The sequence below is a fragment of the Takifugu flavidus genome, chromosome 4 (genome assembly GCF_003711565.1).
Source record: "Takifugu flavidus isolate HTHZ2018 chromosome 4, ASM371156v2, whole genome shotgun sequence".
Taxonomy (NCBI): domain Eukaryota; kingdom Metazoa; phylum Chordata; class Actinopteri; order Tetraodontiformes; family Tetraodontidae; genus Takifugu; species Takifugu flavidus.
In genome coordinates, this window is record NC_079523.1 from 15,802,050 (window position 1) to 15,829,774 (window position 27,725).

Consider the following 27,725-nt stretch of genomic DNA (forward strand, 5'->3'; position numbering starts at 1 on the left):
ATACTAGTGGTGTTACCCAAATAAAGTGTTACTTGTCGAGTATTGTTTTTAAATTTCCTTATAATAGCTGAAGATAGCTGATTAATATTTAAATTACATTCTCAGTTTGTTCTCATATCATTCTCATATATTGCTTCAGTAAGACATTTAAGAAAAATAATCAAGATGTGGACGAGACATTGGACACACAATTGTAATATCTCTTTTAGGACTCATACTTCTCATATTTACTACATAAACATCTCAGAATCATCTCATGGTATTCACTTTACTTTGCCTTCAAAATTACCAAGATATAATTGAGAACAGCATCATACAATTATGAGATCTCTTCTGTTTATCCCACTTCTCAAATATTGCTCAAATGATTTATGTTATTTCAGCCCCCTTTGCCTTAGTGATTCCTTGTCTCTTTTTAGCTTGCTCCTAATGTACCCTTAGGAGATGTAACTCAGAATCAAATGATCAGAGAATGATACGAATATGAGAAGCTCAAACTGATCTCAAGAGACAAGATTGAACAACAAAAGAGCAACACATTTTTCCTATGGGAAACTTCGACTTGGACCTGTTGAAATAACTTCACATTTACAGTTTAGGTACAGGAGAGGTCCTACCTGGCTGTTTAAGGGAGATTTTTAGATGAGAATTAGAATAGATTCAACAGATTGTTATTGCACGTGTGCAAGTACAGAGCAACACAATGCAGTTTAGCATCTGACCAGAAGTGCAAAAGGAGCAGCAAGTGCAGGTATTATAATAATGAGTAATAAATACATTATGTGCAGTTTGTAATGTTACGGTACTTTACAATGATTTACAAGTTGTCGCATGAACGTATTTTACAGATGGGTATGTACATTAAATGCCTTCGACTATAACTGCAGAGACTATTTACATAAAGCTACCGGTAGAAGAAATGTGCAAATGATATCGAGAAAGAGAGTCTACTGCATGAAAATGTAAAACAGGGATAGAAAAGGGCTGCAAATAGGAGATAGATGTGATAATATCATCATTAATGTCACAGTGAGGGTTGTTTTAAACCATCTTTGCTGGGGCCATTTCAGTATGATTACAAACAAAAAATTGCAACGATCATTAGGGAACAAACACACTGACTGAGGTGCACGATGACAAGAAAAGGCTTTTTTGCCGTCTTTCTGCATCTTTGCTCTAATATGCAAAATGATCATATCCACAGGGGAGCTCCAAACATCTTCACCCTTCCTCATCATCATCATCATCATCAGCCTACATCATGGGGAAAAACAGAAAGATGCATGCGGAAAGAACTTTTTCAATAATGTGGAAAACTCACATCAATACCTCTGAGTCACAAGGCTGCAGGAATATTGCTCTCTCTCAGTGTGAGGAGCGTGGTGTGAGCTGAGAGCGTTCTAATTTGAAATTTTTTCAACTTTTCTGGCGGTTTAAGCTGTTTTGTTGTTAGGTTTTGTCGGTATAGTTTAATTAATTGTTGGTGGTGTCTTGTGTCATTTTATTGGTTTAGTTGTTTGGTGTTTTGGCGTGTAACCAGCCAGCATTTGTCTGGTTGGTTGGCATCTGATGCCATGGTGGTTGGAGGTGGTAGTGGGGATCTCTCCCGGTTAACGCGGAGACATGGCGTTAAGGTGGGGGCCAGGTCTCTGTACACCGTGGAGGAGGTGGCCCTGGCTGTGGGGGAGGTTATCGGACATGGGTCCGTGAAGTCGGCTGCCCGAATGAACGGAGCCGTGGTGTTGTTCGTGAAGAAGGTGGAGCAGGTGAACCTGCTGGTGGGGGCCGGTATCAGTGACGGCAGGAGGTTCGATGCAGTGCTGCCTCTGACCCAGCCGGCCGCCTATGTTACCCTGTCGAACGTGCACCCGCTCATTACGAACGAGTTTCTGTGTCGGGAGTTGTCCAGTCATGGCAAGATTGTTTCTCCTATGAGAAAAGTCATGTCTGGATGTAAATCTCCCCTAGTAAAACATGTAGTGTCTCATCGCCGGCAGGTTTATATGATTCTCAATAACCGTGATGAGGATCTGAATGTGTGTTTTAAAGTCCGGGTGGACGATTTCGATTATGTTTTGTTCGCATATAAAGTGTTTTGGGTGTGGCGAAGCAGGACATTTGATTAAATGTGTCCAAACGCAGCCAAATCGGCTGCGTCGGGCTCGGGGGAACGGCCCGGGGCCGCTACTGCAGAGCCCTGCATGGTGGAGCCCCGTGCGGCGGAGCCTGGAGCTGCTGCTGAGCAACCAGTCGCCGGAGCCGAGGGTCCGGGGGTCGATGGGGTGACAGCCCCGGTGGGTACTGACAGCAGCACAGGTGAGGGTGAACAGGTGGGTGAGAAAGGTGAAGTCACTGTACAGGATGGTGAGACTGGTGTGTGTACATGAGGGAGAGACAGGAGGAGTGTGTGTGGAGGGAGGTGACACAGGTGGAGCGTGTGTACAGGGGGACAAGGCAGGTGAATTGAGTGTACAGGAGGGTGAGACAGGTGGAGCATGTGTACAGGGGGGTGAACAGATAGGTGAGACGGGTGGTGTGATTAAGCGGGGGGAAGCTGGGCTTCAGGTAGCTGAGGTGGGTGAAGAAGAGGAGCTGGGCTGTGGTGGAGCAGCTGGAGCTGTGGAGCTGATGGAGCAGGAAACTGGTTGGTCTCCAGCTCCATCGAGGCTCTGCCGCAGCAACAGGCCTGGTCCTGTGAAAGCTAAGAAGAGCAGACAGACAGGTAGACAAACAGGTGGAAAACTAGGAGAGCCAGACAACAGCGACAGCGAGGGCTGTGTGTCTGACGATGGTGACCTCCAACAAAGAAACCTGGATAGTCAAGAGGATAAATCTTATCCTCCCAAAATGTTTAAATTGTTTTTACAAGAAACAAAAAATATGAAGGGGATAAATGTTGAACACTCCTGACAAACAACAGTTTTATATTTCTAGACGCCACACAAAAAATAAGGCAGAGGGAGGTTTTACCCATCAAGAGGTTTTTAGAATACAGTGATCCCTCGTTTATCGCGGGAGTTGCGTTCCAAAAATAACACGCGAAAAGTGAAATCCGTGAAGTAGTCAGCTTTATTTTTTTTTATTATTTTACAATGCAATACTGAACTATAGAATGAAACCAAAAATCAAAACCTGTTTTAAAGCCCAAAATTTGTTTAAAACAATAATTTTAATCTAGTAATACAAGGTTGGAAACATTGTCACTGGCGTATTTCCCAGTCCCAGCTGCGCCTCTTCGTCCTGACTCCGCTCCGCTGGAGCGTCTGTTTCTACTGAAGGCGCAGGAGTCTTTCTCCGAGAGAAGAACATTGTTATGGGTAGTTGTTGGCGCTCTTTCTTTTTCTGAGCAAGAAGATTTTTATAAACGGATATGCCACCTTCGATTATATTTGAGAACTGCAATGAACGACTCGCAAAAAAAATCCGTGAAGCAGCGAAGCCGTGAAAGATGAAACGCGATATAGCGAGGGATCACTGTAAAGATGATCCTCAAAGTTAGGAGGGAACTCCTGTAAAGATGTTGGGAAATGCACCCTTTTTAGTTGTTTAGCTTCATCACTGTTTTATCACTCTCTGTTTTATCTCCCACTTTTATTGAGTAGTTTTAAGATTGGGAGCTTAAATATAAACGGAGGTAGAGAGGAGAAAAAAAGAGTTTTAGTGTATGAAACAATGATTTTAATGAAGATTAGTGTCATGTTTTGTAAAAATCAAAATGTCTCCTTTTTAGTCTTCATAAATGTTACAGCAATCCTCATGATATAACCAGCCTCCAAATCTGTACATACTGTCAAAAGCAGTGAGAATATAAACCCTCTTTACTTCCTTTCCATTAAGCAGACATTGTCATGATCTCAGATCCTTCTTTTTTCTTTTTCATCTTGTAGTTAATAACTCCCCCTGCAGCAATGCGGTTATTTCGCTTATAGCATATTTTAAATTTAGCTTATAAAGTTAAAAGAAGCAGTGTGAATACAGTTAAATGGCAGGAGAGTAAACACGCCGAACTGCAATGAATCATGCACTGTAGAATAGCACATGCTGGAAGATACATTTATTTCTTGAACATGAGAGGATTTTAGTATAGATGGATGACTTGATGCAGTTGCATTAGTAAGTCTGTTAGTAGGTAATGAAAAAGGGAGGGTCAGGTCAGTTTCCCCCAAAACTGAGCTCCGCAGCAGTGCATAATAGCAGTGGGTGGCAGATTTAGTGTTTAGCCACAGCCTTTTGTCTTCTGCTTACAAGCTTTGTGAGTGTAAAATAAGACAAGAAATAATGCCTGAGGGAGCTGTGTGTGATTAATATCTCTTGGGAGCCATGTTTGATGGTAAACTTTTACATTTTGCAGACGAAACAAAGTGTTTTTGTGCCACTGGCACCTTCACAGCTCATCACCAGCAAAATCATATTAAAAAAATAAAATAAAACAAACCTACATTGTGGTTCAGACGTTGACTTACTGGGAAATTATACACCATCTCCACTTTTGAAGAGGATAATTCATCCTGATGTCTGGAAAATGCACAATCTGAAAACGATTTGTCTTCATTAATCACAACTGCCCCTCTGATAACCTGCTACTGTGGCGTCAAAAAAAAAAAGCAGGCAGAAAGATGGCACCACACCAAATCTAGATTAATGACAAATATCGCGAGAAGTTCCATCAGTGGCGGCAGCATCCATCACCTTATAGTCAAGACTAATGACAGCTTAAGAAAACATATTAATAATGAAATTTATAATGATGGATGATGTCAGAGATGTAAGCTAATGGAACAAATGCCAGGATGTGGCTGGCCTTCGTTTAAACAGACACCAGGGTGGCTCCTAACTGACTCCCCCCCAGTTGCTGTGTTTATGTCATTTAAAGGTGCAGAAGTTAACCATCAAACAAGTCAACCTTCAAGTGTCCCAGTGCCACCTTACTGTTTCACTGGGTGCACGTTTGGAATGCAGTGGATGCAAAAACAACACTAATTAAAAGCTACTCTGCAGAGCATTCATCTTTAACACCGAGTGCAGTTATCTTTTAAACTGTGTGTAGATGTGAGACGTGTTCGATGCAGGTTTAGCTGTGATGAAACTGAGCAGTGAGACTGGTTTGGAAAGTCTAACATATAGTTGTATGGCTGCAAATGTCTTTAACCTGACTAACATGAGCACATTTATGAAGCAATGATGCCCGTAGCTGCATTAAAATCAGAAATGCTATCTTCCTTCTAGCGCTATGACCAATGTTCCCTCTAATTTTTCATGTGTCTGAGCAGACACACAAGCTCCCTGAGCACACCGAGGACTACTGTGAGCAACATCAGATGGGTACGCTGTGGCCACACACCAGTATCATGCTTGTTCAAAACCTTGGATCATAGCAAGTTACATGACTTATTAAAAGAATCAAATGACAGCAGCACATAAAATGAAAAAGACAAAAATCTTGTTGTTCATGAGATGTGTACTATGTTCTATGTGAGAGTCCTGCTTTAACCATAGGAAGAGTCACTCAGTTTCACCGCTTGTTCTTCTATTTGCACATACTCCGACAGCCATTCCATCTTAAAAGAACCGCATTTCTTTTTTACTTTGGCTTAATGAGTGGATGTGTCTCTGCCCGTTCATTTCGCCATGATAAGGGATTAGCATTCGCGTCTCTTAACTCTGCTGTACTGTTGTTACCTAGCTAACCTGCACGGCGAGTAAAGGCGGGGCACATACGCAAACACTGTGATTGGCTGCGTAGCGTAACTGTATCGTATTATTGGTTGGACACCTGTCGCTCATTGAGTTACGTTGCGAAATGGTACAGAAAACAATATTACTGGTCTAATTAACTAGATTATATCAGTTCTAAAATTAGATATTAATGAATACGTTTCTGTTGAATTTTATTTTGTGTGCTGCATAGATTTTCTTGTGCGCCGAGTATGTGCAAGCAGTGCACGATTTTGAGTCACACAAGAATCAGACTCTCATCACAGGCCCTCCTGCCTGCTGGATGTTTGCTGCTGGACTTTACACTTGGCTGGCTGTTTAAGGTCAAAGGTTGTGGTGCATGAAGACATACAGCAGCACATTTTTCATTTATTTAACCCATGAAACTGCTGCTGCACAGTCTTTAATCACACCTGGTAAATGTACAACTCATAAAGCTCGATTCTGTCTGTGCTGCATGATCACATGCGCGTTCTTCTCTGTTTGTATCTTTTTTCTGAACAGAGTGGTGGCTGATATGTGTTTCAGAGCATGTTCGGTTTAATTGCAAAGGGCAATTTGAAATTAAAAGCTAAAGCCTGCTCTGTTTCCAACCAAGTTCAACCTCCTGTTTCACCTAAATATGATTCATCCTTCAGTTTGTTTTTTATTTACCAATGAAGCATTTCCATCCATCTTTCGACTATGAGCGGAGCAACACAGACGGTGTTTATCTTTAGCAGCTGTAAATGAAGGTTTTACTGCCTTACCTGTGTTAAAAAATCTGAGAACACACAAGATCATTTACAAAAATAAAGTACGTTCATCTTCTTCCAAGAAAGCTGGCAAGCTTGGTAAGTTTGCCACTGAGCACATTTAGCTGATTACTGACCAACATTTGTAATCAATATAGCTGTTCAGATTCAACTGCACTTCTGACTGATAGTTCTGCACATCTGCCCAGCCAACATGTCCTTGTAAACACCCTGGGATTAGGCAGCAAGGTCAGTCGGCAGGCTCCTCAACGGCTTCTCACCTGTAGGTGACTCCACCTCACCATAAAAATATCTCCCTGAGACCTGCGAGGGACCCGGGCTGCAATCAGACAGTAAAGCATATTTGTTGAGCCTTTCCACAGCAGCCCAATCTGTGCCAAATAAGTGAAGGTAGATTTGAGTGGAGATCCAATTACTTGGACACCAGTGAAGGCCCAACATGCAAAAGCATGTTGCCTTTGTCACACATGCTGGGAGCATTAAAGGGGAGGCCTGAAGAATCCGTCTTTGCCCCTGTGGAACTGTTGCTTTTGAGCTGAACAGTCAGACTGGAAAGTCTCTTTTGCCTGTACTATGCCCTTTACCCCAAAAATGTGATTATATGCAAAGTACAGCTGCAATTTTAATTAACAGATTTTCCAAAAAACACATTACTTTCTTTATACACTGTAAAATCCAACTATTTGGGTTTACTTAAAAAATTGGAAAGTAATTGCCTTAAAAAATATAATTAAATACGATTAATAGTCTTAAAATGGCGCCGCACGAGTGGCAACCTGTAACAGCAGCTCCTGCCCACCTTTGAGCTTTTCTTTACTTTTGCTGTTTTTCTGTTCTTCCTACTTTTGTTTTTGTGTGTGTGTGTGTGTGTGTGTTTTATCTTCATCATGCACGCAAGATTTGTGGAGTTTGCACTGGTGGCTCTACTTGTTTTCACACTTTTTGTTACCGTGTCCGGAGACCTGTTGCGGAGCTGCGGCTCGCTTGTGTACAGCAGGGAACAGCTGTTCGCACTGCGGAACTCTGCGGTGCTGCCTGAGGAGCGACCCGATGTGCCCCCTGAGCTGAATAGGAGGAGACGGGGACGAGCTTGGGTCGAGCGCCGTGCCACGGGGTTATCGGCCCGTCCTGCCCTCCATCATCATGAGGAAGGTCAGATCTCTCCCCAACAAGATGGACGAGTTGGCGGCACTGACCTGGCATCAGTGGGAGTACCGGAAGTGCAGCCTGCTGCTGTTCACTGAGACCCGGCTAACCGTGCTAATTCTGGACACGGCCGCACAACTGGACGGATTTACTCTTCTGTGGGCGGACAGAAGCAAGGAGAGTGGTAAGAGGAAGGGAGGAGGTCTGGCAGTGTTGTGAACGATAGATGGTGTAACTCTGGGCACATCGCTGTCAAGGAGCGGCGCTGCAGTAAGGACATTGAATTGTTGGCTGTTAGCATGAGGCCTCACTACCTGCCAAGGGAGTTCACACACGCCTTCGCGGTGGTTGTGTACATCCCCCCATCTGCTAACACAGATGCAGCCTGTGATGTCCTGCTCTCAGCAGTGAGCAGGCTGCAAACACAACACCTTGACGCCCTCCTCCTCATCTCTGGAAATTTCAATCATGCCTCTCCATCATCTTCTCTGCACAAATTCACTCAGTATATCACTTGCTACACCAGGGACAATAAAACATTAGACCTGTTTTATGTCAACACCAAGGAGGCATACCACTCTTTCCCTCTTCCTTCCCTGGTTCTTGCCGACCACAACCTTGTACACCTCCAGCCTGTGTACAAACCTCTTGTGCAGAGGCAGCCTGCTGTCACCCGCACAGTGAAGAAATGGTCCGAAGAAGCCGAGGAGGCCCTGAAAGACTATTTCAACACAACTCTGTGGGATGTATTCAGCGATGCCCATGAATAGGACATTGACAATCTCACCCACTGAATCAATGATTATATTAACTTTTATGTGGAGAACACCGTACCCACCAGGACTGTATGGAGCTTCTCCAACAGCAAGCCCTGGATCACCCCAGATATAAAGGCTCTCCTCAAGGAGAAGAAGAGGGCTTTTGTGTCTGGAGACAATGAGGAGCTGAAGTCTGTGCAGAGGGAGCTGAGGACGAAGATCAGGCAGGAGAAAGACAGCTACAGCAGGAAGATGGAGAGCCAACTACAGCAGAACAACATCTGCAGGGTCTGGAAGGGACAGAAGACCATCTCGGGTTTCAAGGAGCAGAAGTCCCAGTCTGTGGGAGACCGGGGGTGGGCAAAACGACCCACCCCTCCCCGACCCCAGTCTCCTTGCCTGCAACCCCTATTACTGACTGTCCCAGTCCACTGCTCCTCCTGTCCCCCCTCCCCCTCTCTCATGACCTTCAGCTCACACCTGCCTGACACTTCACACTCTGGCCCGTGCACATCCACCCCCACCAACAACTCCCTGCTCCGGCCTGTCCCTCACAACACACCAGGTGAGGAAGGCCCTGAAGAAGAATAGGGCCAGGAAAGCAACGAGTCCGGATGGCATCAGCTCCAGGCTCCTGAAGTCCAGACCAGCTGTGTGGGATTTTCAGTCAAACTTTCAACCTGAGCCTGAAGCTGGGGTGAGTGCCAGGTCTATGGAGGACGTCCTGCATCGTCCCAGTGCCGAAGACACCACACCCCAAGGAGCTCAACAGCTACAGGCCGGTAGCTCTGAGGTCTCATCTGATGAAGATTCATCCTCGTCCATCTGTGCCCGCTGGTGAGCTCTGTTGGATCGCAGTACCTCTCGTGTGTCACTGCCAATCCGCGTGTTCTTTAAATGAAGACTTCAAGTAAACAAATGTCAATTTCAAAATGTATTTAGCAAACAGATGTATTTAGCAAACAGAATCAATTCAAGATACAAATATTACAGAGCTCTGGGCCAGTTCATAACCCTAGCAACAACAAAGTCAATTGTCAGGGCATGAAGTCTGACGACCTAACTATCCCTTGACCCAGTCTTATATAGAAAGATATATGTAAATTATTGATGCTAATTCAGTCCAATCCAGTCCTTCTTCTTGGATGACCCCATCTTCTTCTTCCAGCCTCCTTTGGTGTTGGTGTGGTCCTTCTTGTCCATTATCTTCTCCAGATGGCCAGGTCCGAAGTCATATTCCTGCCAAGGAACTTATCAACACCAGTAAACTACGTTGTCATGTTTTACGATGGGGATCTACCCTTTCCCGTCTGGCTGGCTCCAACTGTCTGACCAGTCTTCAGGTCAAGGAAGGGTCAACTGACTTGCTTATGTGTATTCCTACTAAAGAGTATATAGTATTCCTAACTTCTAAACTAACTGTAACATAAAACAAAACATATAGTATAACACATGCTAATAGGATAAAAGATGCTAACAAGATAAAATATTTCTCTTCAGTCCCCCTTTTGGCCTAGCCTAAACTAGGCCAATACTACCAAATTATTGTCAATTCCCTTAAATCTCTCCATCACTTACTCCCATCAAGGGAATGGTTTCCCTTCGAATTTGAGCCATCTGGTAAGGAGGAGGTTGCTTTCCTTCAATTGCAGTTACGATTATACGATTACATAGAGAACGAATACAAGGAATACAACAACAACCACACAAAATTAAGCCGGCAGTTGCAGAAATTAATGACATCAAAACAGATACAATGATCACTTTCCATTTACCAAACATTCTATCCATCCATTTCTCTAGTGGATTAGTTACACCAGAATGCTCCTTCATTTCGTCTGACAATGTCCGCAAACCTTCCAGTGCCCGGGTCACAGAACCATCTGGAGCTGTATTATTAGGAATGTATGTACAACATTGATCTCCAAACATAGCACAAACCCCTCCTTTTTCTGCTAAAAGCATATCAAGTGCCATTCTATTTTGCACAGTCATCAAAGAAGTGGCTGCAACCTGTTCTGACAAGCCAGCCACTGCATCTCTGGTGAGATTCGCCAATCGCTGCACATTATAATGAACATAATTGATTCTATCCACATTCTTATTTGGAGTTATAGGAAACAGTGCAGAGATTAAAGGTAAATTTTCAAATCCAGCTGATACCTGGTCCACTAATTTATATTCATCAGGGACTCCCCTTGGAATTCCAATTGAATCAATGTATGTTGGGGATCCCTGTGTGAGATCAAATGATGTTCCTCTCCTATGTCTAATTGGAGGTAGCACCTGCTCCCCCTTTGGACTTAATAAAGTGATAGGGAGTAGGAGAGACCAGAGTACATGTTATTCCCTGACCAATCGGGTGGGATTGCTGGCATCAGAGTGTGTGGATCACAGTGCCAAAACAAATCAGCTCGATGAACTGGAAAGTGTGAAGCGTTACTCCATGTAGTGACATTTACCATGTACTTACACCATGTTGAAGGCAAGTCACCTACCAACCTTCTTCCCATTCGTGACAAGCAGGTAAAATTGGATCTGACCGAAACAAATGTAGGAGGAGCTGTCTTATTCGAGACCACTGGAAAAAGAGCTGACAAAGTGGAACAATTAACAGGATTATCATACATGTGTAAACTTAACATACAATGAAATCCCTGAGGGTCTGCTTCTACAAGCAATGGGGCCGGGGCAGTATATAAAGTAGGTCTAGCAGCAGAGCAGGCAACACAATTTGTCATTTTTTGATCCTTTGCTGTAGCCTGGATCCATTCCAACCAGATATTTACATCCCCATAGCCTGTAGCGATCTTCACCACATCTTCCGCAGTAAATTTACTGAAATCCACTGCTACTACATTAGGATCGGCCACTGGAGTTGCCAAAGTTGGTACAGGGATTGAATTATTCCTAAAATTATTTGAATTATACCTTTAGGATCTTGACCTCCAACATGTACACCTAACACTATGAATAACCTATCATCACCTTTATTATTTATTATCTCCGAAAATAATGCAACTTTTAATAGAGAATAATAAAGGATTCAACCCCTTATGATTCTGCCCTGCTAAAAGTCCTCTAGTGAATGTAATTTTTTCCCAGTTTTCTTTTGACCAGCCATGTGGAGGAGAGGCACTCCAAGCCTGCCCTGTCCACCAGTTAACATAATCCCACCCTGGACACATTGCCCCAAAACGTGGCCCATAACCATTTTGGCAAATCTGATGGACATTTCTGTACATACATAAGTAAACATCCATGTTCCTCCAATTTCCAGGGTCTCTACAGCCACCTATAACCTCACATAAATCAAACTGAAATGTTGTATCACTCCCTTTGATGTAATCAAGAATCACCCCTGTGTAACCCAGACAGATGTCTCCCACATTGCCTTGAGATCCTCCCCACAACGCACACAAAAGTAGAACTGTAATCATTGTGCCGTCTCCTTTAGATGTTTCCGAATCTGTCCAAGCGTTCTCTGTGGATTATCTGCTGGGGTACACTGATTCCAGTGATACCAGGTGTCACCTTTGCCCTTCAGGCGGACAGCATGTGAGGTCCGCTCTACCACCTCAAAGGGACCAGTCCACCTAGGCTCCGACCACTTTCTCTTGATGACTCTCAGGAGGACCCACTCGGCTGTGTGTGGAATTCCTGGATCCTCACTGGATGTGGTTGCTGAAGTTGCCTGTTGGGAGAAAACTGAGAGAGTCGCTTTTAGTTGATCAAAATAAGGTTTATATTTCAGAAAAGGTGCTGGGCTAGCCAACGGATTTTCTGCTCCTGGTCCCGGAAAGGGAACACCCCGCTCGAGCTCAAAGGGGGTGAATCCTGTCCGGGAGCTAACAGAGCTTCTTACTGACATCAAGGCAATTGGAAGCGCCTGTGTCCATTTCATTCCACTGTGAGCACATATCTTGCCCAATTTTGCTCTTCAGTGTTTGATTCATTCTTTCTACCTTCCCTTGTGATTGTGGATGATAGACAGTGCCAAATGCATGTTTAAGGCCCAATGCTTTTTCTACTTCTTGTAAATCTTTATTTTTAAAATGAGTTCCATTATCAGACCTAATTCGTTTGGGGAAACCATGTGTTGGAATATATTGATTAATCAAAAATTTAATAACACTTTTTGCATCTTCTGCTTTTACGGGAACCGCCTCTGGGTAGCCAGTGTATGCATCCACTGCCACCAAGAGGTATCGGAACCCATTGACCCTGTCCATCATATCAGTGAAATCTATAATTTCTTTTGCCCTGCCATGGGGGCCACTGGAAACTTGCCCTCGTGTGGTCGAATTGTTGATTTCACATTAAAGTGTGTGCATATTGAACATTCTCTGATATAATTTTCTACACTGGCTGACAAAAATGGGCCACCAATGTGTTAGATACCGCATCATTTGTGGTTTCCCGCAGTGTGTCAGGCCGTGGGCCTCTTCCAGAACGGCATCTAACAGACCGGGCGGGAGAACAGGTCTGCCGTCTGGGCCCCGCCAAATTCCTTCAACTTTCACAGCCCCCCTTTCCTTCCAAACAGTTTTTTCATGTGGAGAAGCTTCTTCTTGATCACAACTAAGTCTTTCCCTATCGTATCTTGGAAGAATTTCATGAACTGTTTTCTCTGCCAACAACAAAAATTTAACTTGGTTTATAACCTGCAGCCTTCTTTGCTGCCTGATCTGCAGCCTCATTACCTCTTCCCTCCAGAGAGTTCTCTTTGCTGTGACCTTTGCACTTTACGACTGCGACCTCTGCTGGTTCCATAAGTGCCTGTGTCAGTTGCCTCATCTCTGCCTCATGTTTTATAGGAGATCCTGATGCTGTGTTAAAACCTGCCCGCAACCATTGACAAAGTTCTAAGTGAATTGCTCCCACGACATATGCTGAATCTGTATAGATGGTCACTCTTTTTCCCTTTGATATTTCTAATGCTCTAATAACTGCCTTCAATTCTGCAAGTTGTGCTGACTCTTTACCTGTTAGGTTTCCTGTTTCCACTTCCTCAAAGCCTTCTTCTGACTGTCTAACTATTGCATAGGCAGCTTTCAGACCCTCTTGTGGGTGTCTGAAACAACAGCCGTCTGTGAATAGTATTTCATCTGGATCCTTTAACGGCTCCGTCTTAAGATCTATTCTGATTTTTTCATCTTTCTTCACTTTCTCTTCACATCTGTGTGGTTCACCCTCTCCCATGCCATCTGCCATATTGATCCCTTCATGTGTGTATGTTATGTGTGGTGCCGTTAAAATCTTGTCCATCCTAGTCTGCCTAAGTGAGGTCATGGTGAATGCTGCTGACCAGTGATACCACACTATGTGTTGTAAGAACTGTCAGAGCATGACCCATCACTAAATGTGCTGTTTTTTGTAAAAGTTTTGCTACCCCTGCTACATGCCTTACACACGATGGCTGCCTGTTTTCAATGGGGTCCAGCATTATACTTGCATACATTAATACTTTCCTTTCACCCCCTTTTTTCTGAAAGAGAACACCATTTACTGTATGTTCTCCTTCAGAAACATCCAAAAAGAAAGGCTCTTTGTAATCTGGAACTGCCAAGTGTGCAGCTGTAGTGAGTGCCTGTTTAAGGGCAATGAATGCTTTCTCTCCCTCAGTTGTCCATGTCAACCGAGCTGTCAAATTACGCATTCCCTGTTCATTCACCATTGCACGTAGGGGCGTAGTCTTTTCTGAGTATGCAGGGATAAATGTCTACTAAAGGTGACTAGCAATGACAACATTATTTACCTCTTTGTCTCTGGCTTATGTTCAAGGATAGAGGATTTATGAGCTGGTGATACACCTGTACCCTGAGCAGAAACCACCCTACCTAAGAACGTCACAGAGCGACGACAACACTGAAGCTTCTTTCTAGAGACCTTAAATCCCTTTTCCCACAAATGCATAAGGAGTGCCTGTGTTGCCCACAAACAAGACTCAGCTGATGTAGCCGCCAATAAAATGTCATCAACATATTGAATCAAGACCACCCCTTCTGGTAGGGTGAGGTCCTTCAACAACTTCCGTAATGTCTGATTGAAAATACCAGGGGATAAAATGAATCCCTGTGGTAAACGTGTATATCGTAATTGTCTGCTGCTTTATACGTGAAAGAAAAGATGTCACGCATAGCGGAGTGAAGTGGGAGACAAAAAAATGCATTAGCCAGATCAATACATGTGAACCATTTATGGGAAGGAGACAAAGCTGATATTGCAGTATATGGGTTGGGAACTGGCACTGTGGGTGTTGTCACAATAGAATTAATACGTCTCAAATCATGAGCCATCCTATATTTCCCTTTTTCCTGCTTCTCAACTGGCAAAATCGGAGTATTCCATGCTGAAGTGGAATACTCAAGAACCCCAGAAATTAACAGCCCTTCTATTGTTTCCTGAATGCCTTCCTCAGCTGGTGGTCTGTGTTTATATTGACTCTGCCAGACAGGGTTGTAATCCGAGACACTGAATGTCACTGGCTCAACAGTAGAACACAACCCCACATCTGTCGGGCCAGAGGACCATAAAGTTTCTGGAAGTGCATTTAAAATTTGTGCACTGTCCGGATGATCAGTCTTTTCTCTCCCATGAAACCTCTGAATCTGTCGATGTTGTAAGATTACTGAGTTAGTAGTTGTATGCATTATCTTGTAACTCTTTTCTGAAGGAGAATATAACAGGCCAGGAATCTGAGTTGAGCTCCAATCTGTGACACTCATTAACCTTTTTATCATAGGACCAAGGTCCTTTGCCTGATGTTCAGCATGGATGGCAAGGGTAACGTGGGGACACGCTTCCTCACCCATCTCATACCACTCATTTTGTTCAGCAGTAAGGTCAACCTGCGCAGCCACACCCTCAGGCCCCACAAACAAACACGGTGATGTAATCATCCAGAAATTTCCTTGTAACTTTTCTCTAAACGCATCCTGATAGACCTCATTATTCTCACGGTCATAAAATAGAGTGACATGATAGGGATCAACTGGCGGGGCAAAGGGACTCAGCATCGACAGCCAGGGCCTCCAGCTCTGAAACAATGCCACAACCCCGACACCAGGTGAGGTCTCAGGCTCAAGTTCTCCCCAATAAATGTCCGCCCACACCCCTTGTTCTGGAAAGGGTGTCACACTCATCAGCATCTGTCCCTTCACACCTTGGTGTGGAATACAGCAATTCAATTTCATTCCATTAGGAAATTGCACCACCAGACCTTTGTCTCCACACAGAATAGCTGCTCCTGTCCTCACCAGGAGATCTCGTCCCAACAGGTTGATAGGGCAATGTGGTGAAATGACAAAGGGGTGCAACACAGTCTGTCCAGCAAAACGAGTCACTAATGGCACAGAAAATGGCAGTCTCTCCGGTCTCCCTGAGAACCCCACAAGCTCGACGGTGTCAGATGAAATCAGCTCCGGTGTTAAATTCCATGAGATAGTGGAATAGCGGGCTCCTGAGTCAACCAAGAAAGAATGTCCTCTTCCCTGCACCGTCATGCGGACGAGGGGTCTGCCAGTGCCTCGTCCGCGGGGCCCCTGGGCCCCATCACTGCCACTCATCGTAGTGCCAGTTTCCTGCTGGGAATTGGCCTTGTGGAGCAACCTCAGGATTTGGAGCACGATATTGAGGTCTTCCCCTTCCTCTGTTTCCTCTGTTAGACTGGGGGAAGAAAGGAGGGTTTGGGCCCCGAATGTTGGAACACCGCCTGGTACATCCGGATAGTTGCGATATGGACAGTTCCTTTGCCAATGACCATACCCTTTACAGGCGTGACACTGATCTCGGCCATAGTATCCACCCATCGAGCTGTATCCCTGCCCACCGCGTCTCCCACGCATGCCTCCCCTAGGACTCACCCAATGTGGGTTTATAGGTACAAAATCTTGCTGCGGACCTAACGGATCTGGCTGCACCTGCCGAGGAAACTGCTGAACCATCTGTTTCTCTTCCTTTCGTTTATCATTAAGCTTTTTCCGTGCCTCATCTAACTGCATTTTTAGGAGCTGTTCCTGGGCTGTCATCACCCCCTCTTTCTTTCCCTGTTCTTTAACTTTAAATGTGTTGATGTGGTGAGAGAGATGTCTCTCCCAGACTTCCGCTGTGCTGCCTGGAAGGTCAGGATTTCCTTCCATGGCTTCTTTCACTGACTGTGGAAGTCCTAAAATTATTGCCTGACGGAACAAAGTGATGTGTAGATTATCTGAGCCAGGATGGCACCCTGTGGCACACATCCATTCCTCTTTACACCTCGTAAGGAACCCATGTGCCGACTCACTTTCCTCCCACTTAAATCTTAAATTCTGCATTGCTCCTGGAGATACTGGAAATATCTGTCTCATAGCTTCACCAACCCTGGTTGCACAAGGGCCAAAACGTGCAGCATTAGGTCTGCCTTTAATGCCTGCTGCTACTTCAACTTTATCCAAATCCCAGAGAGACACTTGTCTCCCTAAAATTCCTCTAAAGTCTCCCACCGCCAGCTGCATGCTCTGTGTTAAACTGAAAAGGGTAGACATCCACTTGCCGCCTCCCTCTGCGGGTGGGGGCATCTTATCCACCAAACAATTAATGTCTGTGATAGCAAATGGAACATATACTGGTAGCTGTCCTCCTCTTTTCTGTATCAGAGGGGCCTGGAACTGCGGCCTTCCTAAAACAGGCCCCTTACTCCGCGTGTGTATTCCTATCTGACCCGCCTCCTCATTATTTATGGTCCCTGTCAACGGTTCACCTCTATAGTCACACTCACTCTCTTCCCATGATTCTAATTCATATGGTTCTGTCTGAGCTTCAACAGGCTCCTGAACCTCCAATTCACCAATAAATGTAGCCGGAATTTTGTAGGTATCTGTCTTATTCTCGCTCTCCTCTTTATCACTGCCATAAATCAATCTTGCCTTCTCCTCCCTGCGCTCAGCCCTGGCAAATCCTCCTGATGGATCAGCTCTTTTCACTTGTTTTGTTTGATTGCTAAATGTTTTAAAGACGTTTAACGCAGATTTTTGACTGTCCTGTTTTTAAATATAGTTTGTTGGGAGATTTTAGGGCGAACCACCTGGGCTTCTTCTCTAAATTCAATTTTTCCTAAGTTATCTTCAACCTCTTCCTGTCCCTGTTTGATCCTTCTAACCTGTCTCCGAAGTTCACCCACTGTCTCACATAAATCCTCTATTCTTCATCTCTATCCACGTCTAAGTGACCACTGTTAATAGTCAAGACTGGCAATTGATATGGGGGTGGGGAAGAGGTAGTAGGTAATGATGGGTAAAGAGTGGTGTTAAGTGTCAGTGTCTGGTTTGGATCTTCTAATGGAGGCTTCTCTTCATTGGGCACTCGTGTAACCCCCCTTGCTCTGCAATTGTGCACCGCTGCACATGTCACAGCCACAACATGTATCCTTCGGCGCTTATCTTCCAACTCCTTACCCTGTTTTTGCCACGATTTTCCTGCTATAAAACCTAATTTTGGATTATCAAGATGATCCTGTAATATAGTGTGAATTTCTGACTCCCACTTACACAGTGCTTCAGCTAAATTAACCTTCACCTCTGGAGGGGGAAGTATCTTCTGCTTCTGAGCTTCCTTCCACAACTTTTTTATTGCATCCAATTCTCTTTCCCTGTCCTGTTCTTTCATGCCACTCACCACCTGATCAAGAGTCCACTTCCACTGTTCTTCCACAGACCGAGGATAGGGAGAACATTCTCCCTGATCCCAACACGCTTTACCACATTCCAGTTCCATCTTTAACTATGCTCCCAAGTGAGATTGAATGTGAATGACTCCAACGGTCAACTCAATGCCTCAGTGAAACAAGCTTCTAGATCAAACGTCTTTGATCCGGTTCTCACTCTGGGGGTTAATTCCCAAGGACAAAGAGCCTTTTAATTCACGTTCACTCTGGCACTTTTCCAACCCACACAAAAACACAAATCTCGGGCGTCGGGAGTGTCCGTCCCGTCAACTGCGCTCCGAGTCCCAACCCAAATCTTTTTGATATACAGTGCACTGCATACAGCAATACAGCACTGTACTAGTTACGGTTTACTCTAACCGTACTTATTTACGGACTCGAACCGTAATTACTAACGGACTCGAACCGTTATTGCTAACGGACTCGAACCGTTTCTATTTACGGACTCGAACCGTAATTGCGAACGGACTCGAACCGTTTCTATTTACGGACTCGAACCGTAATTGCTAACGGACTCGAACCGTTATTACTGCAGTCATTTCAATATTTTCTATATTTGTATCTGGAATTTATAACTAGGACACTTCAATTGACAGTGACGACAATTTTTTGGAAATTGCCAATGTGCAGAACTTTTGATTAAACAGGTGTCTGCTTACCTTTTATTAGGGATCCCTTTGTCGTCAGTTGTCTTCCGAAGTGACCGTTGTTGAATTCTTTGCCTCAGATGACTTCTCTGTCTTCATCACGTCGGGGTCACCAAATTGTTGGATCGCAGTACCTCTCGTGTGTCACTGCCAATCCGCGTGTTCTTTAAATGAAGACTTCAAGTAAACAAATGTCAATTTCAAAATGTATTTAGCAAACAGATGTATTTAGCAAACAGATGTATTTAGCAAACAGAATCAATTCAAGATACAAATATTACAGAGCTCTGGGCCAGTTCATAACCCTAGCAACAACAAAGTCAATTGTCAGGGCATGAAGTCTGACGACCTAACTATCCCTTGACCCAGTCTTATATAGAAAGATATATGTAAATTATTGATGCTAATTCAGTCCAATCCAGTCCTTCTTCTTGGATGACCCCATCTTCTTCTTCCAGCCTCCTTTGGTGTTGGTGTGGTCCTTCTTGTCCATTATCTTCTCCAGATGGCCAGGTCCGAAGTCATATTCCTGCCAAGGAACTTATCAACACCAGTAAACTACGTTGTCATGTTTTACGATGGGGATCTACCCTTTCCCGTCTGGCTGGCTCCAACTGTCTGACCAGTCTTCAGGTCAAGGAAGGGTCAACTGACTTGCTTATGTGTATTCCTACTAAAGAGTATATAGTATTCCTAACTTCTAAACTAACTGTAACATAAAACAAAACATATAGTATAACACATGCTAATAGGATAAAAGATGCTAACAAGATAAAATATTTCTCTTCAGCTCCTTCATGGGCCTGCTGCAGTTCGCCTACCAGCCAAACATTGGGGTGGATGATGCCGTCATCTACGTCCTTCACACCTCCCTCACTCACCTGGAGAAGGCTGGAAGCACTGTAAGGATCATGTATTTTGATTTCTCCAGTGCATTCAACACCATCCAGCCCAGGCTGCTGGGGAACAAGCTGCAGGTAGCTGAGGTTGATCACTACCTCACAACGTGGATTTTGGACTACCTCACACAAAGACCACAGTTTGTGAGGGTGTAGTATCTGAAGCCTGTGGATCTGTTCTCTGCAGGCCTTGACCTCCGGCTCCTGATTTCTCTTCTAATGAAGATGTGTACCATGAGGTCTTCTTCCTACTTCCATTATTGGTAATAATTAGACTCTAGGTAATTTAGTTTGATATATTGTGTTATGAGGTCATCAAAGAAGAATGTGTTTACTTGACCGTATAAGAAGGGGTTATCGAAGTAAGCACTTCGGATATCTTCACCATCTGGACCACAAAGCCTCCCTCGGGCAAGCTGCAGCGTCCGATAGAGAGATTGTTCTCTCCAATAAACATCTCTTATAACCAAGTCAGTGTCTGGGAAGATTCCTTCCTCATCAACACCTCTCGACTCCCACAAGAAGAAATTTACCACAAGGGTGAAGGGCCCCGAGTCACATCGGATTTTCTGCAGCACCGGTGTCCCACGGGGGACAGTTCTGGCTTCTTTCCTGTTCATCCTCTTCACCGCGGACTTTTCATACAGTAGATCATCATGTCACCTCCAGAAGTTCTCTGATGACTCTGCTGCTGTCGGCCTCAACACTGATGGGACGATATGGAGTATAGAGGACATATTCAGGACTTTGTGGACTGGAGCCTGCAGAATAACCTCCAGATCAACGCCAGTAAAACCAATGAGCTGGTGGTGGCTTTCTGCAGGTGCAACAACCTCCCCGCCTGCACCAGTGAACATCCTGGAATTGGACATCAACATCGTGAAGTCCTACAAGTACCTGGGTGTTCACCTAAAAAATAACCTGGACTGGACACTCAACACAGACACCCTTGTCAAGAAGGAAGATAGCAGACTGTTCCTGCTCAGGAGGCTGAGGTCTTTTGGAATGCAGGGACCACTCCTGAGGACTTTTTATGACTCTGTGGTGGGATTCCCCTCCTTCTCCCTCTCCTCTCCTCTCCTCTCCTCTCCTCTCCTCTCCTCTCCTCTCCTCTCCTCTCCTTTCCTCTCCTCTCCTCTCCTCTCCCATCCTTCTCCCTCTCCTCTCCTCTCCTCTCCTCTCCTCTCCTCTCCTCTCCTCTCCTCTCTTCTCTGGGTGAGACGTGTGAGAGCGGAGGAGCGAGTGAGCGAGTGAAAAAACGTGCGAAAGCGCTTTTTTTCCTATTCTTTCTTGTGTGTGAGTGAATGCTGAATAATATAGTTTAATTTATTGTGGTGTTTGCGAGTTTATATTAGTTTATCGAGTGTTTGTGTGAGTGTGTGGGGCGGCCGACCGCGTGCGGCCGTCATGGCGGCCAACGCCGCTTTAACCGGCTTGAGTCGGAAGCACGGAGTCAAGGAGGGTGCGGGCTCCGTGCTTAATATGGAGGAGGTGGCGCTGGCTGTTGGCCAAAAAATTGGCCACAGCTCAATCAAATCCGCCGCCCGCATGAATATGGCGGTGGTGTTGTTCCTGGCCAAGGTGGAGCAGGTAAACATGTTAGTGGAGACAGGGATCACGGTGGGCGGACAGTTCGTCCAGGTAACTTCCGCTAACACAGCCGGCGGCACGGATTACCCTGTCCAATGTGCCGCTGTTCATTAGCGACGAGTTCCTGGTATGGGAACTGTCTCGGCATGGGAAAGTGGTGTCGCCCATCCGCAAAATGTTGTCAGGCTGGAAGTCACCGCTGCTGAGACACGTAGTGTCTCACCGCAGGCAGGTGCACATGATCCTCAACAATAGGGTGGAGGAGTTTAATTATCGTTTCATCGTTCGGGTAGATGATTTTGATTATACCCTTTTCGCAACCTCCTCCGCCCTCAAGTGCTTCAATTGTAATGAGGAGGGTCATCTCCAGGGCTTGTCCGAGCCGCGTGGCCTCGGACGCGCCGGCGGCGGAGCCCGCCGCTACTGCGCCCATGGTGCCCCCGCCCGTTCCAGCGGTGAGGTGTCGGTGGCTCAGTGCGGAGGGAAGCTCCGCTGCCCCGGACGGAGCGACAGCAGAGTCGCAGATGGAGGAGAAGCGGGACGAGTGTGTGCGTGAGTGAGGTGAGTGGAGTGGAGGGAGCGAGATTGTGGAGATGGTGGTAGAAATGAATGGTCAGAGTGGTGAATCAGGGGGGAAGGTGAATTTAACTGGGGAGGTGTGTGATCTGAGTGGTGTGATGAGTGAGGTGGTGTGTGATTCAAATGAACTGGGGGAAAATGGTGAGATGATGGGTGAAACAGTTGAACTGGGTGAGGCAGGAGAGACTGGAGACAGGATCCAAACGGGTGAGCAGGGTACAGTGGGTCAGGTGATGGGTGAACTCGATGGACCAGGGATAGCGGCTGGTGAACAGGGTGAAGGAGAAGTGAGCACAGGTGAGCAGGGCAAGGGAGCAGTGAGCACAGGTGAGCAGGGTGAGGGGGGAGTGAGCACAGGTGAGCAGGGTGAGGGAGGAGTGAGCACAGGGGAGCGTGGTGAGGAAGCAGTGAGCGCAGGTGAGGGCATGAGTGGTGCGTCCGAGTGGTGGCTTGTTCCTGCAAAGCAGCGGAACAAGCGGAAAAGCGCAATGAAGGACAAGGGGGGCAAGACCGGAAGGCTGGAGGATACAGCAGCAGACACAGAAACCAGCAACTGCGAGTCTATATCGGACGGCAGCGAACTGTCCGGCACAATGCCAGACGGGCAGGAAATTGACCTGTACCCCTCAAGCTTGTTTAAAAAGTTCCTTACCCAGACCAAGGGCATGAAAGGCCTTGATCTGGGAACATATTTTCCTGACAGGCTCTGTTTTATCCGATCAGCGAGCTTTTTAATTAAAAATAAGGCAATGTCAGGCCTCACCGACCCTGAAATTTACAGGCTCAGGAAGCACATGGGCAAAGCAAGAAAACAGCTAAATTGAAAAAAAAAAAAAACGCATTTTACCATGTTTCCTTGTGCTTATTTTTTACTGTCTTTGATTTTAATCTTTTCCCTCGGCATGAACACATTCAAAATGGGAACGTTGAATGTCAACGGAGCCAGGGATGCAAGAAAACGGGCACTAGTGTTTGACACAGCAAAAAGAAAACGCATTCATGTCATGTCCCTCCAGGAGACCCACAGCGACTGCGGCATAGAAGCGGACTGGGAGAAGGAGTGGGAAGGACAGGTGCTGCGGAGCCACAACACCACCCTCAGTAGTGGAGTAGGCCTCCTGTTTTCAAGGGGCTTCACTCCATCGTCCCTGGAGGTGGAGCATGTGGTGAGGGGACGGTGTCTGATGGTGAAAGCACGCCTCCAAAACCACTCCTTGGTTTTTATTAATATTTATGCTCCCACCAACGTTACAGAGAGGAAGAGCTTTTTAGAAAAAGTCGGCACTGTTTTAAATGGTTGTGTGGAAGATTTTTTATTCCTGGGTGGGGATTTTAATTGCACTGAGTCTTTTTTAGACCGCAACCATGCAGAGCCTCATCCAGCCTCGCAACATTGTCTGAGACAGCTGGCCTATTCTCATGGCCTGGTGGATGTGTGGAGGAGGATGCACGCAGACAACAGGCAATACACTTGGTCCCGCTTGAGTGAGGGTAGGATCTCCTTGGCCAGACTTGACCGATTTTATTGTTTTAAACATCATTTTAGTGTTTTTAGGAGCTGTAGCATGACGCCAGTCGGCTTTACAGACCACTCCTTGGTTTTAGGCGAAGTCGCCATGAAGAACATCTTGCCCAAGAGTGCATACTGGCATTTTAATTCCAGCTTAGCTCAAGATAACAGTTTTAGAGATGTTTTACGGCACTTCTGGTTGGGGTTTCGAGAGAGAAAATCCGATTTTACTTGCCTAAGACAGTGGTGGGACCGTGGAAAAGTAGAGATACAGCTCCTGTGCCAGCAGTATACTCTCAATGCCACACAGGACACACGCAGGTCGATCAAAGACCTGGAGATGGAGGTAGTGGAGCTAGAGGCGATTGGCAGCTCCACAGGAGACCGAGGGTGTATTGAAACCCAATCCAAAAAAATGGCCTTGGCCAGCCTGCTGGACAGTCAGGTACAGGGTGCACTGGTCAGGTCCCGGATTCAAGACCTCACTGAGATGGATGCTCCCTCTAGTTTCTTCTTTGGGCTGAGAGAAAAAGCGCGGACAGAACCTAATAATCCATTCACTGTTTTCGAGCACAGGGCAGGAACTTGTGGAGCCGGGCCAGATAAGGCAGCGGGCGGTGGAGTTCTTTTCCTCCCTGTACGAGAGTGAGTACCGCAGGGATGACGGCCTGTTCCATGAGTTCTGCGGGGACCTTCCTCGGGTCTCTAAGGAGGCAAACTCGCGGCTGGACAGGCCGTTGCAACTCGATGAGCTCCACGCTGCCCTGTTCGGCATGAAGGGAAGGAATTCTACAGGTGTCGATGGGCTCACAGTAGAGTTCTTTAAAGCCTTCTGGGACATTGTGGCCCATGACATGCTGGAGGTCTTTAATGAAAGCCTGGCCTCGGGTTGCCATTGTCCCCAGGAGAGCGGTGGTCACCCTCCTGCCAAAAAAGGGCCACCTGCAGGAGATCAAGAACTGGCGCCCTGTGTCTCTACTGTGTGTGGATTATAGGATTCTGTTCAAGACCTTGGCCTCCAGGCTCAGGAAAGCTATGGAGCAGGTCATCCACCGGGACCAGACTTACTGTGTGTCCGGAAGATCCATAGTAGATAATGTCCACCTAATTCGAGATGTTTTGGAAGTCTCTAGATCATTGGACGTCGACACTGGTCTCATTTTGCTAGACCAGGAAAAGGCTTTTGACTGGGTTGAACACGCGTTCCTTTGGAAGGTGATAGAGAGGTTCGGGTCCTGTACTGTGACATTGCGAGTATGCTGAAGTTCAATGGCAGTCGTGTGCTCCCTTCAGGGTGCATAGAGGCGTCCGGCAGGGCTGCGCCCTCTCCGGAATGCTCTACGCTCTCTCCCGAACCCCTTCTCTCTAGGATCCGTGCAAGCGTGGATGGCCTGTTTTTACTGTCCTTTCACAGAAAAATCGTTTTATCTGCTTACACAGATGACATAATAATAATGGTGTGCAGCCAGAGGGACGTAGATGTTTTATCTAATTTAACGGTTTTATTCAACCGCCTGTCTGCAGCCAGGGTCAACAAGAGTGAAGCCCTGGCCGTTGGCAGGTGGGAAAATGGTCTGCCGGTCCTTCCCAGGATCTTGCCTGGCGGAGGGACGGCCTAAAATACCTAGGTGTTTTTGTTGGAGATGAAGAAACCGAAAAAAAGGAATTGGCTGGACACATTAGCAAAAGTAGAGGGGAAAATTCAGAAGTGGAAATGGCTCCTCCCCTGCATGTCTTACAGAGGCAGGACTCTTGTCTTGAATAACCCGGTGAACTCTGTGCTTTGGCACCGGCTAAATTGCATGGAGCCCCCCTCGGGGTTGCTAGAACAACTTCAGGCATGAGTTCTGTCTTTCTTCTGGGATGGCATGCATTCGGTCCAGAAGTGGGTGTTGTACCTGCCTAGAGAGGAGGGAGGACAGGGCCTCATCCACCTGGCCAGCAGAACTGCCACTTTTAGAATCCAGTTTATACAAAGGTTTTTAACAGGGCCGGCAGACCTAATGTGGAGAGATGTGGCCAGATGTGTCTTCAGACAGGTGAGTAACTTGGGGCTGGATGACGCTCTGTTTTTTAACTGACTTCATATTTGCTAAATTAAATGGGCTATCAAATTTATTATTAAGGCATGGGCCCTTTTTAAAGTTGAAAAAAGAACTGGCTCTGACTCTCTGTATTGGCTGCTAAGGGAATCCATAGTGAATGGAGCCATGCTGGTCGTCTCCCCCGAAGCCGCGCCGAGGCTGAAGGCAGCACTGCACCAGACCCAGACCCTGTTGCTGCAGCACGTGGTAGCCATGGCAGGGCCAGACCTAACAGGCGCATAAGCAGTGGGTTCCCTCTTAGGCATCCGCTCTACCCAGGCAGCTGAGGGGGTGACTCAGCACGAGAGAGAAGCGTATCCTTGAGGACTACGGCCAGGGGACCGAACCCAACAGCGAGGACCCCTTCCCGGAGATCAGGCTGACTGCCCACCTCGGGAATCTAGACGGTCCTCTCCTCAGACCAGCAAAGACCTTCCCCCTGGTAGCAGTCGATAAGAAGACCCTATACAACGACTGTGAGAGGGTACTAAACAGGAGAGGACTGTCGAACAGGACCACCAGCATGTGGGCTGATCGACTGGGAGGGGATGGAGCCCGCCCCTGCTGGAGGGTCCTTTACAGCAGCCTGAAGAAGAGGACCGGGGACCTCCAGTGGAGGATCCTACATGGGGCTGTCACCCTGAACGCTCTCCTTTCCAGAATGAACACTGCTGTGTCGGACCAGTGCCTGTTTTGTTTCGGGCGAAAGACTTTGTTCCACGCGTACAGTGAGTGTGAGAGGCTCACTGTAATGGTTTTAATGAAACCTTTTCTATTAGAACTTTTATTTTTGGTGCAGGACACAACACAAAAGCCGCTCGCAACAAGGGGCAACTTGTGGGGGGTGTTTGCACACCCCTGGTTGGATAAATTGTATTGTATTGTTGATTTCTTAATATTTATTTATTTATCTATTTTTATTGTGGTTGTTGGTATCATTATTATAACTATTATTATTGTTGTTATTATTACTATTATTCTTAGGATTATTATTACTATTATTGTTGTTCTGTGGTTTTTCTAAACAGGGCGTTTTGTGGCCTTGTGTAAATTTGTGATTAAAGTATTTTTTGTAAAAATAAAAAAAAATCTCTTCTCTTCTACTCTACTCTACTCTACTCTACTCTACTCTACTCTACTCTACTCTACTCTCTGGTTTTGTGTACACATTACTGTTCGCCTAAGGCTTAATTACAAGGAATACTGTGCACCCCAAGATCTAATGAGGAAGATTTGTCACCATTTGGGAAACACCACATCAGGCCTTCCAGATGACTTTTTGATGAACATTCTGGGAAGAGATGTAATGATCCTCTTGAATTAATTCTTGGTAAATTTGTTTAATTAGAGGAGTATGCTTTGCTCTAATTATTGGCTGAGATGCACCATTGACTCTCACAGTGTGTTTATGTGCCTGTGTGTTTTTTCAGGGTCTGCAGTGAGGGGATTGTGTTTCAAAGTTCTGGGATGTCCTCCAAACTATCTCTGCTCTATTTCAAATTATCTGTCACACTTGACTTGGTTGAAGCTCCCACTAAAATCCCTCTAATGTGAGGCCCAACCTTTCTCCCTGCCTCTCTCTTTCCTTATTTCCCCTCTCTGCTGTCATGTGATTTAAAGTTGCCTTTAAGCACCAATACTTTCTTGTGATCACAGATTGTACTTTTTTGTAGTTTTTTTTTATGGGCATTGTGGGAGTTCAGCCTTGTGGAATGGATTCTAGAGCCTCAGCATGACTCTGTAACCTTCCACTTTTGAGAGAAATGTGCTGGCCAAGTCAAACTGACAGATCGTGTGTCTGGAATGTTCTTTAATGGGAATGACAACCATGAGGAAAGACAGGTGAATTTCCTGAGAAAGAGAGCACATAATGTTTTTCTGTTTAGTGCTTGACAGTTTGCCTTCCTCACATCCAAATCTAAAGGGCTTCACTGCGCACCTCCCAACATCTCCTATGGCAGGCAATTAAATTCCTTTATATTGTCGACGAAGCGATTAAAGGCTCAGGTGGAAAGGATGTGGACAAATCAACACGCTAAGTGAATTTATATCCGTCACTTCTCTGACCTCCATCTTTAAATGAAGGAGTGAACATTTTCTGTTTGGTTTAAACGGAACCTCACCTGACTCAGTTGGCCAGGAGTTTATTTATTTATAATGGACACTGCACATAATGTTTACTAAAGTGCTACAGTCTCTCCCAAATTTCTGAAAGATTTATGTACCCTCAAGGATGTCATTATTGCTGAGTTCTCCTTTGATGTTGTTTCTCCTTAGCCCCATTTTATTGCACACGGCCAATATGCTGAGAGATTATAAAGACTGTGGGTGGCCCCGAC